At 44.7% G+C, this 24,422-nt stretch overlaps 1 long non-coding RNA gene across 1 annotated transcript in view; it reads right to left on the minus strand.

Annotated features, from left to right (window-relative positions):
• Positions 1 to 1,331: 1,331 nt before the first annotated feature.
• The window catches only part of LOC146799878 (uncharacterized), a 33,344-nt gene continuing 10,253 nt past the window's right edge, over positions 1,332 to 24,422 (minus strand). Inside the window, exons 3-4 of the long non-coding RNA XR_014968042.1 lie at positions 21,520 to 21,566; positions 1,332 to 1,656 (exon numbers count right to left, since the gene is read on the minus strand). This is a non-coding gene — a long non-coding RNA (uncharacterized LOC146799878). The remainder of the gene's footprint in view (positions 1,657 to 21,519; positions 21,567 to 24,422) is intronic.

A 24,422-nucleotide genomic window follows, 5' to 3' on the forward strand; every position in this document is an offset into this window, starting at 1 on the left:
GCAGAGTGGGGCTAAATCCCATTACTGTCCTACTTGCTATGCTCAATGGGAGATCTATTAGGACTTGGGACAGGCTGCCACCTGGGGAAACTTTCCTAACCTAGATATTTCTGAACACTAGACGACCCAGGGAATTCAGGGAGGTGTGCCTTGCATGGATCCCACAACGTTGTTTTACTCACAGTACCCTGCAAACCTCAAAGTTTGCCTTAAATCATGCATTTCTGAGACAGAAACTTACGGAATCTGCTGGGATCCACAACACTCCTATCACCTACAGTTTCCCCACCTGTCTCTATAAAAACAAGATTCCACTTATGTGGCTTGACATATCAACTATGACAAACATAGCTCAGCCCAGGGACAATGGGAATCTTTTGTGTATTTTCCTACTAGTTTTTTTGTTTTCATTTTAACTATTATTTTTGGGGGGGAAAACAAGAGAGATCCTCACAAACGTCCACTTGCTGAATTCAGACTTTTGTTTACTTTTCAGAAAAGTATAACTTTCTGGGATCAACCCTGGGGTTCACACATATTTCTACCACAAACTGCAAGCAGGTTGAAACCTCAAAAATTAGGAAAACGGACTACCCCTCAGAAAAATGGACAAGACAGTAGTAGGATTATGTTTTTTTGTTATATATAAAACTCTGCTTTTTCCTGAAAGCTGTGAAGATGTTTACTATAGCAAAGCAACCCTATTGTTGATGCCATTTTTTTTTTAGAAAAAAACACATACTTTCTTGAACAGCACGTTTCAGCCCATAAAAAACATAATGTGGTTATAGTTTGTCTATTTTCTCTGTTTCCTCCAGGGGAATATACAAACCCAGATTATTTTTAGAACATCCAGGATGACCTTTATAACACAGAGGATGCTGCTAAAAATGACCCAAATGTGGAATGGATACATTTGTGTAAATACTTTATGAAGGTTTAAGCGTGAGCTACTCATACATCCAAACAAGCACTAGCAAAGCCAATAGGTCTTGCCTTACAAGATAACACACTTATGCATATCAATTTAAAAAAAGAAAGTGACGATGAAGCCAACCAATGGTAAATAAAGGGCGCATTCAAAGCCCTTTTTCTTTCTTTCTTTCTTTCTTTTTTAAACAAAAGATCTTGCAAAGAACAGCTTTCTCAGGTGAGCCTTAAAAAAGGCTTTGCGTGGGAAGATGCTATAGCAGACACGAGGCTGGTACATCTGGCCCTAAATCCTGATGCTGTTCATTTATCAGAAACCGTCCACAGCTTTTGCAATGGAAACATTTCTAGCTAACACAACAAGACTTTTCAATTCCATTAAGGACACGAAGATGAGGATTATGCTTCTGTTTCTTTACTGTTAAATTCACAGCAGCCAATCAAAACACTTAAAACGTTACACTGCATAGCCCAATGTCCCATCCAATCACAGGGGTCATGCCTCCCTATACATGTCGACATCACCATAGTCCTTCCACTTTCTTTGCGAACATCAACATAAAGCCTCAAAACCCGAGTCCAACATGAAACTTCAATCAAACCAACATGTCCAACCCACAGGAGTAACCGAACACAGTCAGCGAAGATGAACTTCTGTCGCAGCGATACAGCTGGTCAACCATCAGCAACTTTATATGCAGCTTCAAGCCGATTTAACTTCCGTTCCTGCAACAAAAACAACAAAGGTAATAGCCAATCCCAGAAAGATACTTCAATCAATTATGGTGAGAACGTAATAAGACAACAGTATCAGCAATAAGCAATGAGTCACAGAAAGCATAATAACATGCAGAAATAATGTGTACTATTAACAACCCATTAAAAGGTAGTGTAAAGTCCTAGGGTGGGATAATCATCGCTTATGTGTCCTTAATAGAATTGAAAAATGTTGGCGCCATAGCTAGAAAAAATGTAATTCTATGTCAGGAATGGAGGCTTTGGATTATGCCAGTTTAAAGTTGAGTCATCACCATTGATGCAACATCCACTATAGGCTTATGATAAAAAACCTTAAAGGTGTAATTAGAAGACCAGTATGACCTCCAAATGAGAACCAGTCAAAAAGGCTTTAGAATGAGCTCCAAAACTGGAGAAATGCATATGAGCCTCAGCCAACAATTTGACCCATCTGGCTAAAGTTGGCGAGGAGACCAGGTGGAAAGGTTTCTGAAGAGAAATGAGCAGTTGTCCCGCAAAATCTCTGAGCGATTCACAGGTACACTCCTTATATGATTTGAGGCATTTATCCGCACATAACAACAGATCATGAGGAAAAGGAAGATAACTGATATATCATGAAGCAGTCTTTGTATGTCTTGAAATAGTAAAAGGCACCCCGGAGGGAGTACAAGCTGTACCTGCTAAATCCAGGGCCTGCACATCCGAAATGCGTTGACAGGAAACAAGACACAACAGAAGTGTCAGCTTTGCCGACAACTGTTTACAAGAAAGATCCTCGTTAGCTGGCCATGATCTGAATAAACGCAAAACCACGTCAACATCCCATAACATAGAATACGTCGGTTGAGGAGGACAATCTAACCGAATACTGCACAGAAATTTGCAAACCAATAGATGTTCACCAACAAATTTGCCATCCAAATGAGGGTGTCCAGCAGAATTAGCAGAACGGATGTTATTAACCATCCTATAAGCGAGGCCTTGACTAGGCAATTCAGATAAGAAATTCACAATCATATGGAAACCTGCCCCCACGGAATTCACACTCCGTTCTCTCCACCAGCGTACTCATCGGTACCAAGCTGCCTCATATCGTTTGTGTATAGAGCAAGACCAAGTCTGTGATAAGAAGAACATAGTGTCCTGCGAAACTCCTAGCACTTGGCAGTGTCGCCTGGAAGATTTCATGCCAGGAGGGATAACTGGCCTGCGACACCAACAAATGCAGAAGACCCATCGGGTATGAGAGAAGGTTTGGAAAAGAAAGAATCTTCACTGGTGGAGCGCAAATCAGCGACATAGCCACAGGAAACCAAGACTGGGATTTCCAATTGGGGGTCACTAAGATGAATTCTGCTGTCTGTCGACTCAACCTCAACAGTACCCTCTGGATCATCGAGAAGGGGGAAATGTGTTCAGAAGACCAGTCGACCAAGACTGGAGAAAGGGATCGGAATTGGCCGCCAGATGATCTGGCCTCCAACTGTAAAAGATGTGCATTCAGACGAGACGCAAATAGATCGATCAAGCATGGGCTCCAAAGTCAATTCAGCTCCTGAAATACTCTGGGATGGAGTCTCCAATCGTTGGACTCACGTAAGAACCGAGAATTCCCGTCTATCACATTGAACTGCTGTCTGCCGTCACTGAGATTTAATGCTGTAGACAGTAATGGTAGAAATCCTTGGCAATCTCCACCAAAAGAAGGGCTTTTGTCCCACCCAGCCGGTTGATGTATCATACCGCTGATACGCTGTCCATTCTCAGAAGAATGCAACAACTAGTTTTGAGTGGTGATAGAGAGTGAACTGTAAATGACCCTGCCAACAGTTTGAGGCAATTGAGGTGGAGGTGAAGTTACTCCAAGGACCACCTGCCCTCCCCCCTCCCGTCTCCACCAACCACATAGGCCCCCCAACAGCTGGCATTCTATGGTCACCTCCGAAACTGATGCAAATATAGCCTTGCTTTTCCATGCATTCATGTGATCCAACCACCAGGACATCTCCCTCCTGGCTTCTTCGACAGTACTATTCACTCTGAGTAGGAAAGCCCCTTCCGAAGATGTATGATCTTCAGTCTTTGAAGGGCCCGGTAATGAAGGGGACCCGGAAATATCGTCTGAATGGAGGACACCTACAGACCAACAAGACGAGCTAGTATCCTCAATGATCTAGTCGGAGAGGCAAGCACTTTCCTTAACTCGGTCTTGATAAAACAACCGTTTTTTTCAATGGTAACTCTAGTTGGGCCTTGATAGAATCTGCCTGGAAACACAGAAATTCCAGAAAACTGGGAAGGAACCATGGCCGATTTCTCCAAATTGATGATGAACCCCAGATCCTGAAGGAGGATGTCATCTAGGTATATGATTTACCTTACTCGGAGATATTGGACAACCGGCTGCAGCATTTTGGTGAAACACCATTGAGCTGATGACAGTCCAATGGGCATGGTAGTGAGCTCGGACCATTGATGGTGCCACAAAAATTGGAGAAATCTCCGGTGGGGGCAAAGATGGGGACCGCTAAGTAAGCATCCTTGAGGTCTAGATGAACCATCCGATCTCCCTCTTGCAACAGATCGCGGAGTAAGTGTTTGCCCTCTATCTTGTAGCGGCAATACACTATCCAAGAATTGAAATGTTTGAGGTCCAGGACCAGCCAAAGACTGTGGTCCTTCTTTAGAACCAAGAAAATAGTGCTGTCAAAGCCTTGGGGATTAGGAGCGGTCCGCACAACCACTCTTTTGGATAGTAGGGTCTGAATTTCTTCGTCTATGAAATTGCTCTCTGTTTGGGAAAAAAGAAAGAGTGGGTTGTTTGCCCTGGTGAGGGGTGAAGTAGAACTCCAGATCTGAACCCTTGAACTGTCTTCAATACCCACGGATCCTGTGTGTAAACCTCCCAACTGTGCAGGTACAACTGTAGCCTTCCCCCACCAAGGCCTCTGAAGTCGGAATAACTCTTACCTGAGTAAGTGGCATCGGCTGCATTGTGAGCACCTCAATATCCGCCTCGGTGGACACAGCCATGATCTCCTCTGTTACGAGTGGGGTAGAAGTTGGAGGATTCTGAGGGAACACATCTTCCCCTCTGATAGTAGCCTCTGGGGGCCTGATGGAATCCTCAGCCTAGTGCTCTGCCTTTCGTGCACCCGGCCCTGACAAAAAGACCACTGTAGAACACCTTCTAGATAGACTTTTGGGCCTTATCTAAGGCGGAAAATGTGGCAACATACTTCCCAAGATCTTTAACAAATCTGTCCCTAAAGATCAATCTGTTTGCCAGAGTGCCTGCCTCCGTAGAGGCCAATTCCACCAGCTTCAGCTCAATCCTCATTAGAAACGATTTACTCCGTTCAGTAGACGAGGAGCAGTTAGCATTGCTGAGGAACCACAGCACTCTCTGGGCCCATTTAAGGATCTCAACTGGATCCAACTGAGCAATTTATCCTGTCACCCATGCCATGTCCAGACCTTTTTTTTAGGGTCTTTCACAAACTTCTTGAGAAAAGTTGCCATGTTGAGATCTAATTCAAGTGTATCTGCTACATTGCGAAGGAGAGATGGTCGAGGGCATTCCAACCTTATGGTGTTGCGCACGTCACGCTCAAATCCCTTGTGCCGAAGAAGTAGAAGAACCACCACCTAAGGCTATCTGGGGAATACCACTTGATTCGTTGCAACATCACTGGAAAAGGAGACACCAGGGGCCCCCATCAACTCGTGTTCCATAACGAACCAGCTACTGTGTAAAAGGCCTCAAAGCCCTAATCAGGGCCCTATTAACGGAATTCTGCACATGGGTGTCCAGTGCTTCCTCTAACCGCTCTTCCACCTGGTTTTCATAAGGCACTTCTGTATACGCCATGTTGCCTTCCTCCTCATCAGCATAATACGCGATTGCTGTTTGTCAAGAGGTGTGCAGCGAAGAGGTGGAAGAGTTTAGGGGGGATATGGACCCCAAATAGCAGGTACATTCAAGCCTGTAAGGCAACTAAAGAGCAAAGATGCTCAAGCTAGTCCAAATTAAAGTGAAGGGAGCCACCTGCATTTTTCCCTAGGGCAGGGGACAGTAAAAACCTTTAATCGCCCAGCCGGGCATTCACTGGGGACTGGAGCACTTGGAAGGCCTCTGCACAGCCGATCAGAGATTCTGAGGCCAGCAATAGAAAGAAGACAGATTCATCGCTCCAAGTGGTCAAATCACTCCGATTCCCTGAGCCTGTTTGTTGGAAATGGCCCTTTTTGTAGTGTTATCCCCAAACCTTTTACTTTTTCCTCCTATTTTTCCCTGACCTGTTTGTGTTGGTTTTAGGACTCTGGGCACTTTACCACTGCTAATCAGTGCTAAAGTGCATATGCTCTCTGTGTAAAATGTGTTATGGATTGGTGTTTCCATGATTAGACTATTTGATTTATGTGTCAGTCCCTAGTAAAGTGCACTGCGAGTGCCAGGGCCCATGAATCAAATGCTGTTCGTGGGCTGCAGCACTGGATTGTGCCACCCACGCAAACAGCCTGCAAAGTATACTCTGGCCTGCCATTGCAGAGCCTGTGTGCAGTCTGGGACTGCCATGTCGACTGGGCAAGTGCACCCACTTGCCAGTCCCTGAACCTTCCCTTTTCTACATGTTAGTCACCCCTAAGGTAGGCCCAAGGTACCCCTGTGGGCAGGGTGCATTGTATGTGAAAGGTAGGACATGCCCTGGTGTGTGTGGCATGTCCTGATAGTGAATTACAGCCTACTTCGTTTTTCACTATTGCAAGGCTACCTTTTCCCCATAGGCCAGAATGGGCAGTTTGATTATAACATCCTATAATCCTAACTGACCCAGGGAACATGGTAGAAATTCGAGTTTAGTATGCCTGAACTCAGAATGATAAAATACATCTTTTAGTGAAGTTGGTTTTAACATTCTGTGTTTGAAAATACCACTTTTAGAAAGTAGGTATTTTCTTGCCTAACCATCCCGATTGCTTCTGCTAGGTTGTGTATTGTCTGTCTAGTTTGTGAATGACAGGGGCTGGGGGAGACTCCAGGAGGCAGTGTGAGTCAGCACAGGGATGAATAGACCATCTGCATGTAGATGGGTGGGAGGAGTAGACCTGGGCCTGAATAGGGCAGTGCCTGCCTTCCACAATGCTGGCTCCACCTCCTGTGGTGCGTCTGAGGACCCTGGCCCACACTGACAAAGGAAGAAGGTGCACACTGGCAGAATGCACCCAGAACTGGTTTGACCTAAGTATAGGACCCTCTGCCCTCAGAGACAAAGGATTTGCTAGTATAAATATTGGGACCCAGACCCCAAGATTTCAGAACGCTCTTGGGATCAAGAAGACTGCCAAGAAGAAGAGCTGGAGAAGCTGTGAGGAGGGACTACCACTTTGTTGTGTGCTTTGCTGTGTTGGCCTGCAGTGGCTGCTTCTGTCTTGGGCAGTGAAAGGACTGGAATGAACTTTCTGCAATCTACTTTTGTGAGTTTCTCCAAGGGCTTGAGGTAGAGCTTGCCCCCTGTTAAAGAAGTCTCAGGAACACCAAAGACTTCAAGCTTGACGTCGTCTACGACGCCGCAGCCGACTCCGTGTCCTGAAGGCACCGCAGAGGGCACCGCCACAACGCCGCACCGTGACCCTGGTCTCACCGACTACGCCATCTGACGCCGCCACTGAGCCGCTGCTCGCACCACGACCTGAGGGCACCACACGCCGCACTTCGTACCGCAGCACCAGACGCCGGCCGACGCCAGCGCTCCTGACTTCAACAAAGAGGAGTTCGATCTGCAACACGTGTGACTTTGGGGGCCCCGACGACTCCTGCACCGACCTCCGGAACCGACGCCTGCGGACGCCGTGTTTTCGGAAGCTCAACGAGAGGTCATCGACTCCCTGCATTTCTGAAAGGTACTGTTTGCGGGTCTTCCCGACACCGTAGCTGGCCAGCGACACCGCGGTCAGCCAGAACGGTTTGGATTTGTTTGCTCACGACGCCGTGATAGCCCCGGACAGAGCTATCGACATCAAGGAACTGTTTTACAAGGTTATGTTGATAACTGAAGATTTTTAAGTACTGTATTGTGGATTTATTTTTATTGTTTTGGTCTTGTCTTAAGTATATACAAATATTGGATATTTTTCTAAACTGGTGTGGTGTCCGTTTGTAGCGCTTACACTGTATTACTGTTGGTATGTGGAAATGCTTTACACACTGCCTCTAAGATAAGCCTGACTGCTCGTGCCAAGCTACCAAGAGGGTGAGCAGGGGTTATTTTAGGAGTGTAACTCCCTTATCCTGACTAGGAAGAAGGGTCCCTATTTGGACAAAGGTGCAAGCCCTTGCTAACTAGAGACCCCCATTTTTAACACTGCTCCACACTGGCACGGCAACAGGCTACGTATGGGCATTTAAGGGGGCTGCACCCGCTGCCGCAAGTACACAATCACAATGGCAATAAAGCACTATAACAAGGCACAAAGGTACTAATATAAGAAAAGGCACTTAGCTCGGCTTCTGCAGCAGTAAAGAGGAAGGACTATGGGGATGTCAGCATATATAGAGAGGCATGAGCCCCTGTGATTGGATGGGACATTGGGCTATTGCAGCTCATGGCATATACAGCTTAACGTTTTAAGTGTTTTGATTGGCTACTGTGAATTTAACAGCAAAGAAAGAGAAGCATAATCCAAAGCCCTTGGTCCTAACATAGAATGAAAAATGTTCTAGCTAACGAGAAGGAAAGTTTCAATTCCGTAAAGGACAAAGTGGCAAGGATTAAGCATTTATTTCTTCACTTTATTTTCACAGCAGTATTAAAAGAACTTTAGACAAAAAACAGGAAATATTACAGACTACACATCTCCTCAACCATAGGGAAGCAGTCTCCATGGTAACCATAGTCCAATCACAGATCAGTCCGTTGCATACAATCAAGCGATGTCCCTTCCGCTTCTCTGGAAGATATTAAGCTGGGATCTTCAACTTATTAGAACTTTTGGGGCCAGATGTATCAAGCTTTTTACCGTTCGCAAACGGGCCAATTCGCAGAATTGGCCCATTTGCGAACGGTAAAAAGCCTTTTGGGATGCATCATCTCAAAAGTCATTTGCAAAATAGGGAATCACAATTTTTGTGATTACCTATTTTGCGAATGCATTTAAGGAATCGCAATTTGCAATTCCTTAAATGCAATGCAGGAAGCAAAAGAAATTGCGACCTGGCTTTAAGGAATCGCAAAATATCACCAACTTCTAGTTGGTGGTAATTTGCAAGTTCCAAGAAAAATGCACCTTTTGTATTTTTCTAGGTGCCATGTGGCGTACATACATGCCCTTAGGGCATGTATGTGCGCCACAGGTGCACACATGCATATTTCAGGGGTGCAACGGGGTGTCCATTTGGCACCCTTGCAATTACATGCGCAATTTGCGAGTACCTATTGGGTACTCGCAAATTGCGCATGCAATTCCCATTCATTCCTATGGGCCTCTAGGCCCATAGGAATGAATGGGAAGCCATTCCTTATTTGCGACTCGCATTTTGCGAGTCGCAAATAAGAAATGCGTAGGAATCGCAATTTTATTTGCGAAACCTACATACATTGCATTTTGCAAGTCCATAAAAGCGAATCGGTAAAATTCGCTATTAAGGACTCGCAAAATACAATGTTGGTACATCAGGCCCTTGATCATTACCTACAATACTGAGAGAGTCCCATAAAAAGCACTCTTCAGAATATATCAATATGTCAACACTAGTCAATAAATTCACTCAGAGTGCAATATTCCAACTGCATAAAAATCATTACAAGTAATATTTCAACAACTAGTCATTAACATGGAAGCATAGTTTTTACTGGTAACTAATTATCCTGGGAGGGACTGAGATCGAAGGGATTCTCAGGGCAGGATAATCCTTGCCTCTGTGTCCTTAATAGAATTGAAACTTTCCTTCTCGTTAGCTAGGACATTTTTCATTCTATGTCAGAACGGAGTTGAGGATTATGCATGTTCAAAGCTTACTTACGACCAGAGATGCTGCCCCCTTCTCAAAGGTAGACTCCGAAGACCAATGAGCTGCATTCATAATATCTTCCAGCCTACCACCTACCTGAATGGCTTTTGATGCCATAGCTTCTCTCATGGAATGTGCACCAAATCTACGCATACCCACAACTGCCTCTGTCATGATCCATCATACCCATCTGGCAATGGAAGGAGAAGAAACCGCTTTGAAAGGTTTCTGCATGGTGATGAGTTGCCGTTCCCGAGGGGGTCAGAGGTCCAAAGTCATATCCTCATATGCCTTAATGCACCTAACCACACACAACTGAGAATGTTCCGGAAAGAAAGGATGAGATACTGACCTGGTATTGGTTTTTGTCGTACTGGATATGGTAAAATTGACCCCCTCGGGGGTAAAAATCTTGTGGCGATGTCCAATGCTCTCGTATCTGTAACCCACTTACTGGAAATGAGACACAGCAGAATTGCTAGTTTGGCGGACAGCTCCTTGCGAAATAAATATTGGTTATCCTGCGAGCCTAGAAGATGTCTCAACACTGCATGAACGTCCCACAGGCCTGAATGTCCAGGCTCTGGAGAGTTAGACAGGTGGATGCCTTTCATTAACTTACAAACCCAGGGATGCTACCCTGCAGGTTTACCAACAATATCGCTATGTCCCGCTGAGATTGCCGAGCGAAAATAATTAACTGTTCGATAAGCCAGTCCAGCCTGAGCCAGTTCCGCTAGGAAATTTAGAGTGTGAGTAACCTTTGCTCCCATGGGATCCACGTGTCTCTCCAGAAACCAATGGTGCCATTGTCTCCAAGCGGAGCCACACCTCTTGACCTGACCTGCAGTGTGATCGCATAGCGCGCTGCGCTTAGAACGGCAATAGTGCAATTTTCGGCTTGTTTTTTTAACGATTCCCGCTTTTGGTATTTTATTTTATTTTCTTTCTTGTTCCCCTGATTTTAATTCGCTGGCCCTCTTACTTGCACTATATTTATTGGAACACTCACCGCTCCTTTAGCGGGTCCCTTTTCCATCTCCACTACCTACTGCGGACATATTGGGGGGAGAGAAGGACGCCTGGCGGCGCCATCTTTGTTGACGGTCTAGTCGTCAGAAGGACGCTAGACCTCTATTTAAGCCGGGTAAATCTAGTGGCAATTCTTGACCTGACCTGCAGTGTGATCGCATAGCGCGCTGCGCTTAGAACGGCAATAGTGCAATTTTCGGCTTGTATTTTTAATGATTCCCGCTTTTGGTATTTTATTTTATTTTCTTTCTTGTTCCCCTGGTTTTAATTTGCTGGCCCTCTTACTTGCACTATAATTATTGGAACACTCACCGCTCCTTTAGCGGGTCCCTTTTCCATCTCCACTACCTACTGCGGACATATTGGGGGGAGAGAAGGACGCCTGGCGGCGCCATCTTTGTTGACGGTCTAGTCGTCAGAAGGATGCTAGACCTCTATTTAAGCCGGGTAAATCTAGTGGCAATTCTTGACCTGACCTGCAGTGTGATCGCATAGCGCGCTGCGCTTAAAACGGCAATAGTGCAATTTTCGGCTTGTATTTTTAACGATTCCCGCTTTTGGTATTTTATTTTATTTTATTTCTTGTTCCTCTGGTTTTAATTCGCTGGCCCTCTTACTTGCACTATAATTATTGGAACACTCACCGCTCCTTTAGCGGGTCCCTTTTCCATCTCCACTACCTACTGCGGACATATTGGGGGAGAGAAGGACGCCTGGCGGCGCCATCTTTGTTGACGGTCTAGTCGTCAGAAGGACGCTAGACCTCTATTTAAGCCGGTCATGCTGACGCGCAGCGGGCACGCCGGATCTCCGCCGGAGTTACGCCTGAGTTCAGCCCATCTGCGCCCGTCCGCGCTCGGCCGGGCTCAGGGGCTTGGTCTCCTGGTCCGCGACAGGTATTCTCTTCTAGAGATCTACATTATTTAGATATTGGTAGGCAGAAGCTAGATCCCACTATCATGACTAAACTAGAGGATTTGAATATCCTTCGACCTCCCAGAGGGAGGTCTGGGACTGACCCGCCTTCTCTGAAGCTAACCAGCCTGAACACAAGATCGCTTCATAAGCATCATCTTGAAATCTTCACTCTTCTTCAGGATGAGGACATTGATGTTTTAACTCTTACAGAGACGTGGTTGGGCGATAATTCCTTGCCTGACATCATAGCCGCCCTCCCCAATGAATACGATGCGGTATGGCACAATCGTGCCGACAACGCTCGGGGTGGGGGGGGGTAGCAATTTTGTATAAAAAATACCTAAAGGTCGTCAAAATAGCGGCTGAGACCGTAGATCTATCCGACATACTTGGAGTGAAGATTACTCTGAATAATTCATGCCTTGTGATTCTTACAGTTTATCGTCCTCCAAATTCTACCTCAGCATTTAACGATTTATTTGCCCCTATTATGTCTGATTTTCGCACAAGATACCAAAAAATTGTGGTAACCGGGGACTTTAACATGCATTGGGATAAAGCCCATAAAGATCCGGCAACTCGACACCTGGAGAATATTATGTCTTCACTTGTAGATGCCCCCACACATATTAAGGGGCATACCCTTGATCTTATTTGGACCTCAGACCCAAAGGTAAACCTTGTGGACATTTTACCTTGTATCTGGCCGGATCATCATTTGTTGAATTGTGAGATCCCCACTGTTGGTTATCCAGCCCAAAAACCACTAAAACTGAAAAAAGTTTGTCAGTGGATAAAAGTTGATTCACAATCTTTGACCAGTATTCTTCCTGATCATGCCCAATCATTGGCCTCTAGTGGGGACTTAGATCAGGACTATAGGGACATAATGCGGAATTTGAGTCAGGCGATTGACCAGATAGCACCCGAGAAACTACAAAAAGCAAAAGGAGTAGGAAAAGGGGCTCCATGGTTCACCCCGCTTCTGAGGGACCACAAAAAGAAGCTCCGCCATCTAGAAAGGAACTGGAGGAGAACAAAAGATGGTATAGATCGGGAACAGTATAAAATCTCACTCAACTCATATAAAAAGCTGATTATGGCAACAAAAGCAGAATTTTACGAAACCCGCATAAATCAGGCCGAGAATATTCAGAAAGAAACGTTTAAAATCTTAACAGAGTTGAGTAAAAAACCAGAAACGACTGAAACCACAATAAACGTTGATACTTTTCAACGCTTTTTTCTGGAGAAGGTGGAGACTATTCTTTCTGAGATCGAGAATAGTACCTTGAATGGCCCGCTTCCGTCACAGGAAGTCCAAATCCCCTTGGAAGCCTCTATTTCAAGGTTCCCTGAGATAGACTCTCTAAGTCTTGAGAAGCTCATGAGTAGAACCAAGTCAGGTTCCCCGGCGGACCCGTGTCCCCCCAGGGTTTTTCGTCTGGCGCGTCCTATTTTAGAAGATCATATCATCTCCCTTCTTAATAGCTCAATGGAGACTGGCCATTTACCATCGAGTCTAAAGGAGGCACGAGTTAAGCCTTTGTTAAAGAAGTCAGGAGCCGATCCGGCTATTTTAAAAAACTATAGGCCGATATCCCAACTGCCTTTTCTGTCCAAGGTTTTGGAGCAACATGTGCTGAAGCCCCTTTCCTTATTCCTGGAGTCACACCATCTACTCCAGGAGCGTCAGGCAGGGTTTCGTGCAAACCACAGCACCGAGTTGGTGATGCTCTCGGTGCTGGATGAGCTTAGAGGCATGGCTGACAGTAAGAAACCGAGCGCCCCGATACTTTTAGACCTATCGGCGGCGTTCGATACTGTCAGCCATTCCCTGCTACTGGACAGATTGGCCACTTTTGGGATAAGGGGCTTGGTCCATCAATGGCTTCAATCCTTTTTGACGGGCAGGACGCAGAGGATTCAACTGGGGGATTGTATCTCCAATGTAGGTATTCTGGAATGTGGAGTCCCTCAGGGTTCTGCATTATCCCCACTTCTGTTTAACCTCTACCTGCAACCGTTGATTGACTCTCTAGTGAACATGGGTTGTCGTGTGTTTAATTACGCCGATGACACCCAGTTGCTACTGAGTATTGATAATACGGCTTTGGCGCAAACCAATGCCCAGAACATTCTTAGACATACGGTTGGCTGGATGACTGCAAACCTGTTGAAAATAAACCCGGAAAAAACGGAGGTTTTGGTGGTTTCGACCGTAGCCTCACCCTGGAGTGACCTATATTGGCCCCAGGAATTAGGTCCCACACCGATACCACGTGATAAAGTAAAAAGTCTTGGTATCAAGATTGACAATGAGTTGTCAATGGCCAGTCAGATTTCCTCCGTAGTAGGGATGTGTACCGGCTTGATCAGACAGCTGCGTAAGCTAGCTCCCCTGCTTTCTCTTTCCATGCTCCGTATGGTTGTCTCTGCTACAATCATTTTGAGTTTGGATTATGGGAACGCTCTCTACTTAGGTCTGCCTAAAACCTTGACCAATAGATTGCAGGTTGTCCTGAATGATGCGGCGCGACTAATTTTCAGGCTACCTAGAAGAACCCATGCCTCTCCTCTACTGCTTAAGCTACATTGGCTCCCTACTGAGCAGAGAGCGGAGTTCAAGAGCTTATGCACGGCCCATAAGGCAATTTATGGGCAAGCCCCCGCCTATATTAAAGAACGCTTGGAGGTCTATAAGCCCAAACGAATTCTTAGGTCTTCTGATTCCCAGCTATTGGTCTGCCCTCGATATAAGTTAGCAACCAAAGGAGGGAGATCCTTTTCGGTTTTGGCTCCACAGATATGGAACAAACTACCAGAACCGCTTCGGAGAGAAGAAAATCTCCTGCGTTTTAGGAAGCTGTTAAAAACGCTTCTATTTAGGGAGGCATTTGGCCCATTTAAATAGCTGCATTGTAGGCCTTTCTCTGCCTCTCTTACGCTTTGAATCAAAGCTGTTTGTCATCGGTCTTGAGCGCCTAGAGACCTGTAGGTGAGTTGGCGCTATATAAACCGAAGTTAACAATAACAATAACAATACCTGCTGCTCCTGTCTGTTGGATGAGGTTTGCAGCGTCTGATGAAAGTTGTTCGTCTTTCCACCATCCACTGAAATCCTCCATGCCAAGAGGGGCAAATGACCTTGGAGGACCAATGGATGACAGCAGCCCTGAGGGTCCTTGAGAATCGAAGGGAATGAAGGCAGTTGTATCGGTTAATCCCACAACAGTTCTACCAGTGTCTGGAACCAGACTTGGGCCCCCAGATCGGCGTGATCATCACTAGGGAAGCCGATTGCCGCCTAGCTTGAGCTGCTACTCTGGGGATTATCATGAATGGGGGAAACGCATAAAGCCCTCTTTCGACCAATCTTGGAGAAAGGCATCCACTGCCATGGCTTCCGGGTCTGGTTTCCAGCACACATTTTGTGGAAGTTGGTGGTTCAATCGGGAGGCAAATAGGTCCAGATAGCAGAGGCCCCATCTGTCCACCAAAGCCAGGAACACCACATGATCTAGTTGCCAGTTGCTGTTGTCGGAATAATTCCTGGAGTTCCAATCCGCTACCATGTTCTACAAGCCGGGAAGGTAATCCACTGTCGCTGAGATCTGCCTCTGGAGGCAGTAGTGCCATAAGTCCTTTGCCAGGTTCAATAAGGCCTTAGATCGTGAGCCGTAAAGATGGTTGATGTACTGGACAGCCGAGATATTGTCCATCCTTAGCAGAATGCAGCAAGATACCCTGTCTCTGGTGAGGGATTTTACCACAAAGGATCCTGCCAACAGTTCCAGGCAGTTGATGTGCAACTGTAGTTCCTCCTCTGACCATCTGCCTCCCATCAAAACCACCCGCATCGGGCTCCCCGGCCCAGTCTGCTGGCGTCCGACTCTATGACCATATCTGGAATTGATCAGAAGATCGATGTCTCATTCCAGGCTGCCATTTGGTCGATCTACCACTAGAGTTCTGTCCTGAGTTCCTCCGTCAGGGAGATGATCTCCAAGTAGGTTAAGCCTCTACTTAGATGCTGAAGTTTCAGTCTCTGAAGGGCCCTGTAGTGTAATGGGCCCGAGAAAATGCCTTGAATTGATGAAGGGAGAAGGCCCACTATCCTCGCCAGCTGTCGCAGCGAGTTTAGTCTCACTGAAGGACTTGCTTGAGTTCCTTCCATATCTTGGGCACCTTCAAAGTTGGTAGGCTCAAGGATGCAGAGACTGAATCTATGAGAAATCCTAGAAAGATCATCTGCTGCGCCGGTTTCAAATCCAATTTTTGCTCACTGATGACGAACCCCAGGTCTTGCAGCAATGCAATAGAAATGTTCAAGTTGCGGGTGAGCTGCATCAAAGACTGATCCATAATCAGGATGTCGTCCAGGTAGATAATCATTCTCACTCCCTTCTCACAGAGCATTTCCACCACTAGGCGAAGCAGCTTGGTAAAGTGTTAGGTTCTAGATCTGGAGTTTCACGTGGAACCTTCGCATGGAAGACGGTTGAGAAGGAGAGAGAAGGAGGGAGCTGGCATTGTGTATGTCCGTGTGTCCTGCTGCCTAATAAAGACCATACGAAGACTTCACTTCTTTTCACTGGCGACGATTGGCTAGCAGGACGTCCACGCGTGCAATGAGAGAGCTTTGGACGACGGAGCCCTGGAGATCTTCTAGATAAGCGGCTTCCGAGTGTCCCACGACGTCTTAAGCATCCGGGCAACATTGATCCCAGTAGCGGTGTGTATTTCCACAACTTGAAATAACTTTGAGGTATGTGGCGGCTATAAAGCAAACAAGCGATTCATCGCGTGCAGCACCGCGCGCCCCTCCTCGATCTCTGCGCATGACGCATGACGCACACGCTTCGACCGGAACTTCCAGCGCGTTTACTCGTTGCTGAGCAACACGCGCTGAAGCTTAAACTGTATACAGACAATACCGCATTTCTAATACAGCGATGCGCACGCTAATACATTGAAGACTTTAAACTGTGTATGGGCAATAGCGCATTTGTAATACAGCGCGCACGCTGATATATTGAAGAATTTACACACTTCAATTTGTAACAAATAAACAGTATTGCCAACAAAACTACCAAGTTTTGTTCCCAACCATTTTCTTTTATTGTTTTAACCATTTAATTGCTGCCACTAAAAATGCAACAATCTATATCTGCCCCTCCAGCGTTTTCTCCAAGCTCATCTTCTCCTGAATTAGACTGGGAGAAATGGAAAGAAAGCTTTGAGGCATATCTTGATGCTCTTGATGGCGATTCCTTTACACAAAAGAGGAAATTTTCGATTTTAAGGCACTGTCTCGGATCTGAAGGTCGCACCATCCTTAAACATAGAACAAAAGTTGTAGTTTTTTTAAGCGCAGACGAAGGAAGCGGAGATGAAGCTCATGGTGCGGAAGATCCTTATTCTACTGCTATTAAATCTTTAGATAATAGTTTCAAAGCATGCAAGAACATAACACTAGAAAGACATGAATCCAGGAAAAGAGCTCAGCTCTCTGGTGAATCTGCTACTACTTATGTTGGCGCTTTGCGTATTTTGGCTGAATCGTGTGATTACAAAAATGTTGAAGAAGAGATGATTAGGGACCAGTTGGTAGAAATGACCAACAGTAAAAAGGTTCAAGAAGCCCTTTTAAACAAACCTAATTTGTCCCTACAGAAGGCGCTCGAAATAGCCACAAGGATTGAAAGTACTTCTTCTCATTTAGAGCAAATGTCCATAACCAGTTCAGAGGGTCAAGCGCAAGCAGTCTCTTCGCTAAAAACCAAACCAAATTCCTTTTCAAGAGATAGACGCAAAGAGAAAAAGGAGGGACAACGCAACACTGAGAAAAATTCCAGAGCTAATAAACGTTGGGAGTGTTACCGTTGCGGGAGCAGTTCCCACCTGGTCAATGGCAAGTTTTGTCCTGCTCTTAATAAAATCTGCAGCAAGTGTCAAAAGAAGGGACATTTTGCAAGTACTTGCAGATCCAATAGCAAGATGTCTTTGAGCCTACCCAACACGTCATCCACTAAAAAAGTCATGAACATTGAACAATCCTCGGACACATCCTCTTCTAGTGATGAAGAACAGATTTGTACACTATTTGATGCCCAAAATGCTGATGTCATTGCTATAATTGAGTCAGAGGCTAAACGACCCACATGCATGCTAACTGTAAATGATGTCAACATCAAAGTACTAGCTGATTCTGGATCTCCATTTACTTTAATTTCAGTCAAAATTTGGGAAGAACTGTTCGAAGCTAAAGGCCATGTTTTGAGACATTCGTTAGTAAAACCTATAGCGTGTGGTGGTAAAAACATAAATGTTATAGGTGAATTTGATGCTAACTTATGTTTTAAGGGTAATAATGCTAGTACAATTGTGTATGTTGCTAAAGATGACACATGTCTTTTGAGTTGGAAAGACCAAGGTAATCTGGGAATTGTGTTAGATCCAAATGACCCTGAACAAGTAATATTAAAAAAAGACTTAGTTCTGGTACATGCACTCACGGATGAAACATGGGTGAATACTCATCCTGAGATTTTTAATGATAAACTAGGCTTAATTAAAGGTTTCAAACACAGAATTAAGCTAATTGAGGGAAGCAAACCTGTGGTGCATAAAGTTCGGAGAGTACCATTGGCTCTACGTGAAGCTCTCAAAAAAGAACTTGACAAACTCTGCGCGAGTGATGTCATCGAGTCCATAGAATCTTCGGATTGGGTTTCCCCCATAGTTTTGGCGCGTAAGGCCAATGGTTCTCTTCGGATGTGTGTGGACCTTCGAGAATTAAACCGAAACATTTGGATAGATCAGCATCCCTTACCAAACATTACCGAAATGACCAGCACCCTCAAAAATGGGAAAAAGTTCAGTTTGTTAGACATGACCTCAGCCTACCACCAAGTTGAGTTGCATCCTGATTCGCGGCATTACACTGCTTTCATCACCCCTGAAGGATTGTTCCAATTTAAACGTATGCCATTCGGTCTTGCATCCGCTTCGGCGGTTTTCCAAAGAATCGTCGAAAGTATGTTCAAGAACATTCCTGGGGTGATGGCGTTTCAGGATGACGTTTTGGTTTATGGTTCGGATCAAAGACAACATGATGAGACGTTGTCTAAGGTACTCAATACTCTAAAAGAAAAAGGTGTTACCTTAAGTGTGAGCAAGTGTAAAATGGATGTAGCTTCTGTGGATTATTTGGGGTATAGGTTATCTGATAAAGGGATTGAACCTAAGGATAGCCTAATCAAAGCCATAGAAAACTTCAGTATTCCAATTGACAAGGATCAATTAAGATCTTTCATGGGACTCATTGAGTTTTATGCTAGGTTCGTTCCTAATTGCTCATCTAAAACTTTTCACATGAGGAATCTTCTTAAGAAAAGTGTACTTTTCAAATGGTGTGAGGAATGCAACAAGTAATTTTCAGATGATTAAACATGAGGTTGCTCATGCCATTCCTCTGAAACCTTTTGACATCAATGATAGGACCATATTAATGACAGATGCCAGTCAGAAAGGTCTTGGCGCTGTGTTGATGCAACGCAGGGATGGAAGGGAGGATGTTGTAGCCTTTGCTTCAAGAAGCCTTAAAGGTGCAGAAGGAACATACTCGGTAATAGAGCGCGAAGCTTTAGTTTGTTGGTGGGGAATTGTTCACTTTAAGCACTATTTGTGGGGCTCTAAATTTACGGTGAGGGTTGATCACAAGCCTTTGGTACAACTCTTCACCACGAAAGGAGGGGAGAGAGCAACACCCCGTATTGCAAAATGGCAATATAGATTGTTGGAACATAATTTTGATGTGGAGTACGTTCCAGGAAAAAAGAATATAGTGGCGGATTGCCTGTCTAGGTTGCCAAATAGTGAGAAAATAAAAGAAGTAGAAGAGGTGGAGGAAGGTGATGTATTTTGCTTTGCCATTTTTAATCCATGTAGTGCAATTTCACAAGAAGAGTGGAGAGAGGCTTATGCCAGTGATGTGGACATCAAGGAGGTAATGAACACGATTCACACTGGATGGAATAATGGATTATCTCTTTGTGATTCTATTGGTAAATTCAAACATGTTTTTGATGAGCTGTCAATCATTAATGGTTGGTTATTTCGTTCCACTTCTCTGGTGGTTCCAACAGCTATGAGGAATAAGGTTCTTACCCTGGCTCATGAAGGACATATAGGGATACGTGCTATGAAAAGAAGGATTAGGGAGCAATTCTGGTGGCCGGGCCTTGACAAAGATGTTGAACATTTTGTCAGGGATTGTATGCAGTGTGTTGTCAGCGACAAAACTCAAATTACTGTTCCCAGTCTGGTTCAGGCTGTAGAAGTTCCTTCAAAACCATGGTCCAAATTGGCCATTGATCTCATAGGTCCCTTAAAGTTGTCGGATCATGGTGTGTCAGAGTATGGTATCGTGGTCATGGATTATTACAGCCGTTGGCCAGAATTAAAGTTTGTGAAGGTTCCCACATCTTCTTGTATTATAGAGTTCTTAGAGTTCCTTTTTGCAAGAGACGGTGTTCCTGATGAAATTGTTTCTGACAATGGCGGCCAGTTTACCTCCTCGGAGTTTGAGGAGTTTTTAAAATTCATTGACATAAAACATACCAAGACTTCTCTTTATCACCCTAGGAGTAATGGCCTGGTGGAAAGGTGTCAGGAATCACGGGAGGTTTCCTCCCTCTACTTCCTCTGTGGCTACGATTTTCTCACTGCAAAGGAACCCAAGGGCAAGCAATCCCCTTAGCTGGAGTGCTTGTTGGCACCGCAGGAATTCCAACATGGCTGCCAAACTTCCTGACCCTGCTACAGCACACCGCTGTTTAGCAGTCTAGTCTTCCAAACATATACTGCCTAAGAAGTGTGCTTCAACATTCCACTGCGCACTTCACCAAAGAATTCACTAGAAGAGCACCTGTCACCCAAGCTTCGTGGAAGTTAGTCAGGGTAGTCGCGAAATAACGGGGTTAGTTTCGCCGGTCTACTTACATTCAAAGAACCAGGTTAGCACATTTATTTTGTATTATTTGAAGAGATAAAATTCTGAGTGAAACGTTTTTTCTGAAAGGAAGACTGTTAATTCCTAGTAGAGAAATACAAAAGAGTTATTAACATCATTTCCGCTAAGTTTTAGGCGTTCCTCTAACCGAAGGAAAATAATTAAAGGAAGCCTTTTCAGAACTTGACAGAAAGTGCGTGTACATTTTACACGCAGCTCTGTAACGAAGTATTGTAAGGCAATTCGTTGTCTCCTCAGTCATTTGAGCCTTCTGTTAACTCAAGTAAAGTATTTTCAGAAAAGCTCGAGCGCGTTTGCCAGAACCTCCGTTTTCGTGCTCGAAACATAATTGGAAGCCTTGGGGAGAATTATTCTGACTTAGCACAGACCTTCTCTCTGAAGCATTAAATACGAGTTTCTTGGGCTGAATAACTAGGCATTCTTGGAATCACTCTGAAGTTCTGGAAGCGTCCTCATTGAGATAAAAAGTGAGACGCTTTCAGTTGGCATGCCTCAATAATTGACTATTAAATTGCAGAATAATACTGTGAGATTTGAACCAAAATAGAACAGCTAAATGTCGAAGGTTCACGGAACCAAGTTCTAAAAATAAATCCCCATTATTAGAGAAGGAATAGCAGCACATGCAATTAGCGCCCTCTGCTGCCCGTTTGTTTAACACCAACTATAGATTCCAAAATCACAATAAGAAGAAACAGTTTTAGTGACACAAATCCAGTCAAAGTCACGGAGGAACTGAACGATTCTTGTCACCCAATATCAGACTCACCCTAGCTCTTCACAGTGAGTAGAATAGGTAAAAGGGAAAGAAAACAACACACACTTAATAAGACATAGGAATTATACTCACCAAGTTTCTCTCTTTCACTATAGTGCAGAATCCGGAGCAGAAAAAACCTAAAAAGAAAATAAAGACTGCAGTGAGCTGAGTGAAGGCTTCTCTACACACACATATGATATATTAGAGAAGTAAGAAGAGGGGCAAGCTCCAAATACCTCCCTGGTAAGATAAGTAATCCTTAGTTTAAAATAGAAGGTATTAAAGTATTGACGCCAATTGATAAATGTATATGTATTAGCCTTGACCGTGTGAAGAAGAAGAAGACGAAGCAGAGCAGGCGGAGTTTGGAGCTGTCTCTTCTCTGTCCCTACCCCTTTCCCCCCCTTAGAACTTACCTGCGACGGAATTCTAAGATAACCTAGCAGGGAGAGTTCTGAGAAGGGCACTGGAACTTAGCGTCATTCTGCTCCTGTGTGGAAACATTCTAATTGAGGCTCGGATCTGACAGAGTGAAGTGCCCACGTTGTTTAAGCACCCGAGCAGAATGGCGGAAGGTTTAGATTTAAAGAAATTAGGGGAGATATTGAGCAACATACAAAGAGACTTAGAGGCAGTTCGAGAAGAAAATAAAATATTAAAACAGGAGATCATAACATTTAAAACAGGAGCCTCAGTTCCAGGTACAAGTCAAGGTACCACACCCTTTGGAACCCAGAACCTCAACCCAAGCACTTCGACCATTGCCCCCACACAAGTCATCCACTCCTTGTCCCCAGTAATTCCTCTAGCCCCTCCAGAGAGATTTAATGGCGACCCACAAAAGGCCCAAATTTTTTTAACACAATGTTCACTCCATTTTATGTGTCGCCCCACGATTTTCCCCGATGCTCAGTCCAGAGTGGCATTCATCCTATCCTACCTTAGCGGAGACGCCGCCTCATGGTCCATGCCATTGGTGACCAAGGATGATCCAATATTATATAGCTTGGACGACTTCAAGAAAGAATTTCTTCGAATTTTTGACCGAAGAACGGCCTCTCAAGCATCTGACAATGAATTGTTAGAGTTGAAACAGGGAAATCGAGACCTTGTGGCTTACCTAGCCCAATTTAACAAATTAGTAGTGGAAACCAATTGGCCTGAAGACAAAAAAGCAGCAGTATTTTATAGGGGATTGCGAGAAGAGCTGAAGGACGCTCTATCACAAATTCCAAATCGTCCCACCGACATTTCTGCATTGGTAGATTTAACCCTAGAGATTGATTATAGGCAACATGAGCGGAGAGGTGAACGAAGAAGGGAGTTCAGACCAAGTGTACCTCGTTTCGACCGAGTCAAAACTGAAGCTACACGAACCACAGAGAGTACCTCAGGAATTGAGCCAATGCAGATCGGAGTAGTCAGAGGACCACTTTCTAAGGAAGAAAAAGAAAAACGAAGATTAAATAAGCTGTGTTTATATTGTGGTGGAAGTGGGCATTTCGTTAAGAGCTGTTTAAAAAGACCAAAGTTGCCGACTAAGGAGAAGGAAAACTAGAGGCACCACAGGTAGGCGGAGTTGGACCTGTGGTTGCGAATGGAACAACGACTCCACTAAGCCATCAAATAGCAAACACACTACAAATTTCGTCACCCCATTTGATAATGACTGTAAAGTTAATGTTCAGGGATACAATTTTAAATGGAGTAAATGTCATGATTGATTCTGGGGCTACAGGAAATTTTTGCGACCACAAATTCGCAGACCAAATAGGATTGCAAGCTGTCCAAAAAGAGAAAAGCGAAAAAGTCCGTGCAGTGGATGGCACAGAGTTAACTTCAGGACCTATTACCAGTCACACTGAGTTAGCACTTATGACTACAAATGAAGGACACCAAGAGAAGTTACAGTTTGACTTAATAGACGCACCTCAATTTCAGCTAATCTTAGGTCTTCCATGGCTGACTGAACACAACCCATTGATTGATTGGGGAGCCCGAACTATTCACTTAAATTCAGAATATTGTGCTGGTCATTGTTTCAAAGAAGTGATTGACCCTACAGTACCCAGCGCGGTTACACAGTTATGCTCTACTGGCAGTTCTGTATGTGTGATTCAACTGACTGAAATACCTGAACCTTATCAAGACTTCGCAGATGTCTTCGATGAAATCAAGGCCGAGACCCTACCACCCCATAGGCCTTATGACTGCAAAATCGACCTGGAGCCGGGAGCGAACTTACCCTGCAGCAGAATTTACGCCTTAACCGAGAAGGAAAACGTCCACTTGAAGGAATACCTAACTAAAAATCTGGAGAATGGATTTATTAGACCGTCTCAGTCCCCAGTCTCTTCCCCCCTTTTTTTTGTTCCGAAGAAGGGGGGGGATCTCAGGACTTGCATTGACTTTAGGGCTATCAACAGGATAACCGTAAAAAACCGATACCCATTACCTCTCATTTCAGTTCTGATTGATCAAGTAAAGGAAGCAAAGATCTACACTCGTTTAGATCTACGAGGGGCGTACCATCTCATTAGACTCAGAGAAGGTGACGAATGGAAGACCGCGTTCAGAACTAAATTCGGGCTGTACGAGTATTTGGTAATGCCGTATGGTCTTTGTAATGCACCTGCAGCCTTCCAGTATTTCATCAACGATGTTTTAAGCGACTTCATCGATCAATGTGTTATCGTATACATTGACGACATTCTGATTTATTCAAACTCAACAGAAGAACACCATGATCAGGTCAGAGCAGTTTTACAACGTCTTCGAGAGAACTCTCTATACGTAAAATTGGAGAAATGCCTGTTCAACACCGATACAGTGGAATTTCTGGGCTTTGTGTTGTCACCTCACGGCGTTCAAATGGATGCGCAGAAGGTGAAGGCAATTACTGACTGGAAATCTCCTACTTGTATCAAGGAAGTTCAAAGTTTTATCGGCTTTTCCAATTTTTATAGACGATTCATTCATGGTTTCTCTTCCAA

This window comes from Triturus cristatus, chromosome 8 (assembly GCF_964204655.1).
Source record: "Triturus cristatus chromosome 8, aTriCri1.1, whole genome shotgun sequence".
Classification (NCBI taxonomy): Eukaryota; Metazoa; Chordata; class Amphibia; order Caudata; family Salamandridae; genus Triturus; species Triturus cristatus.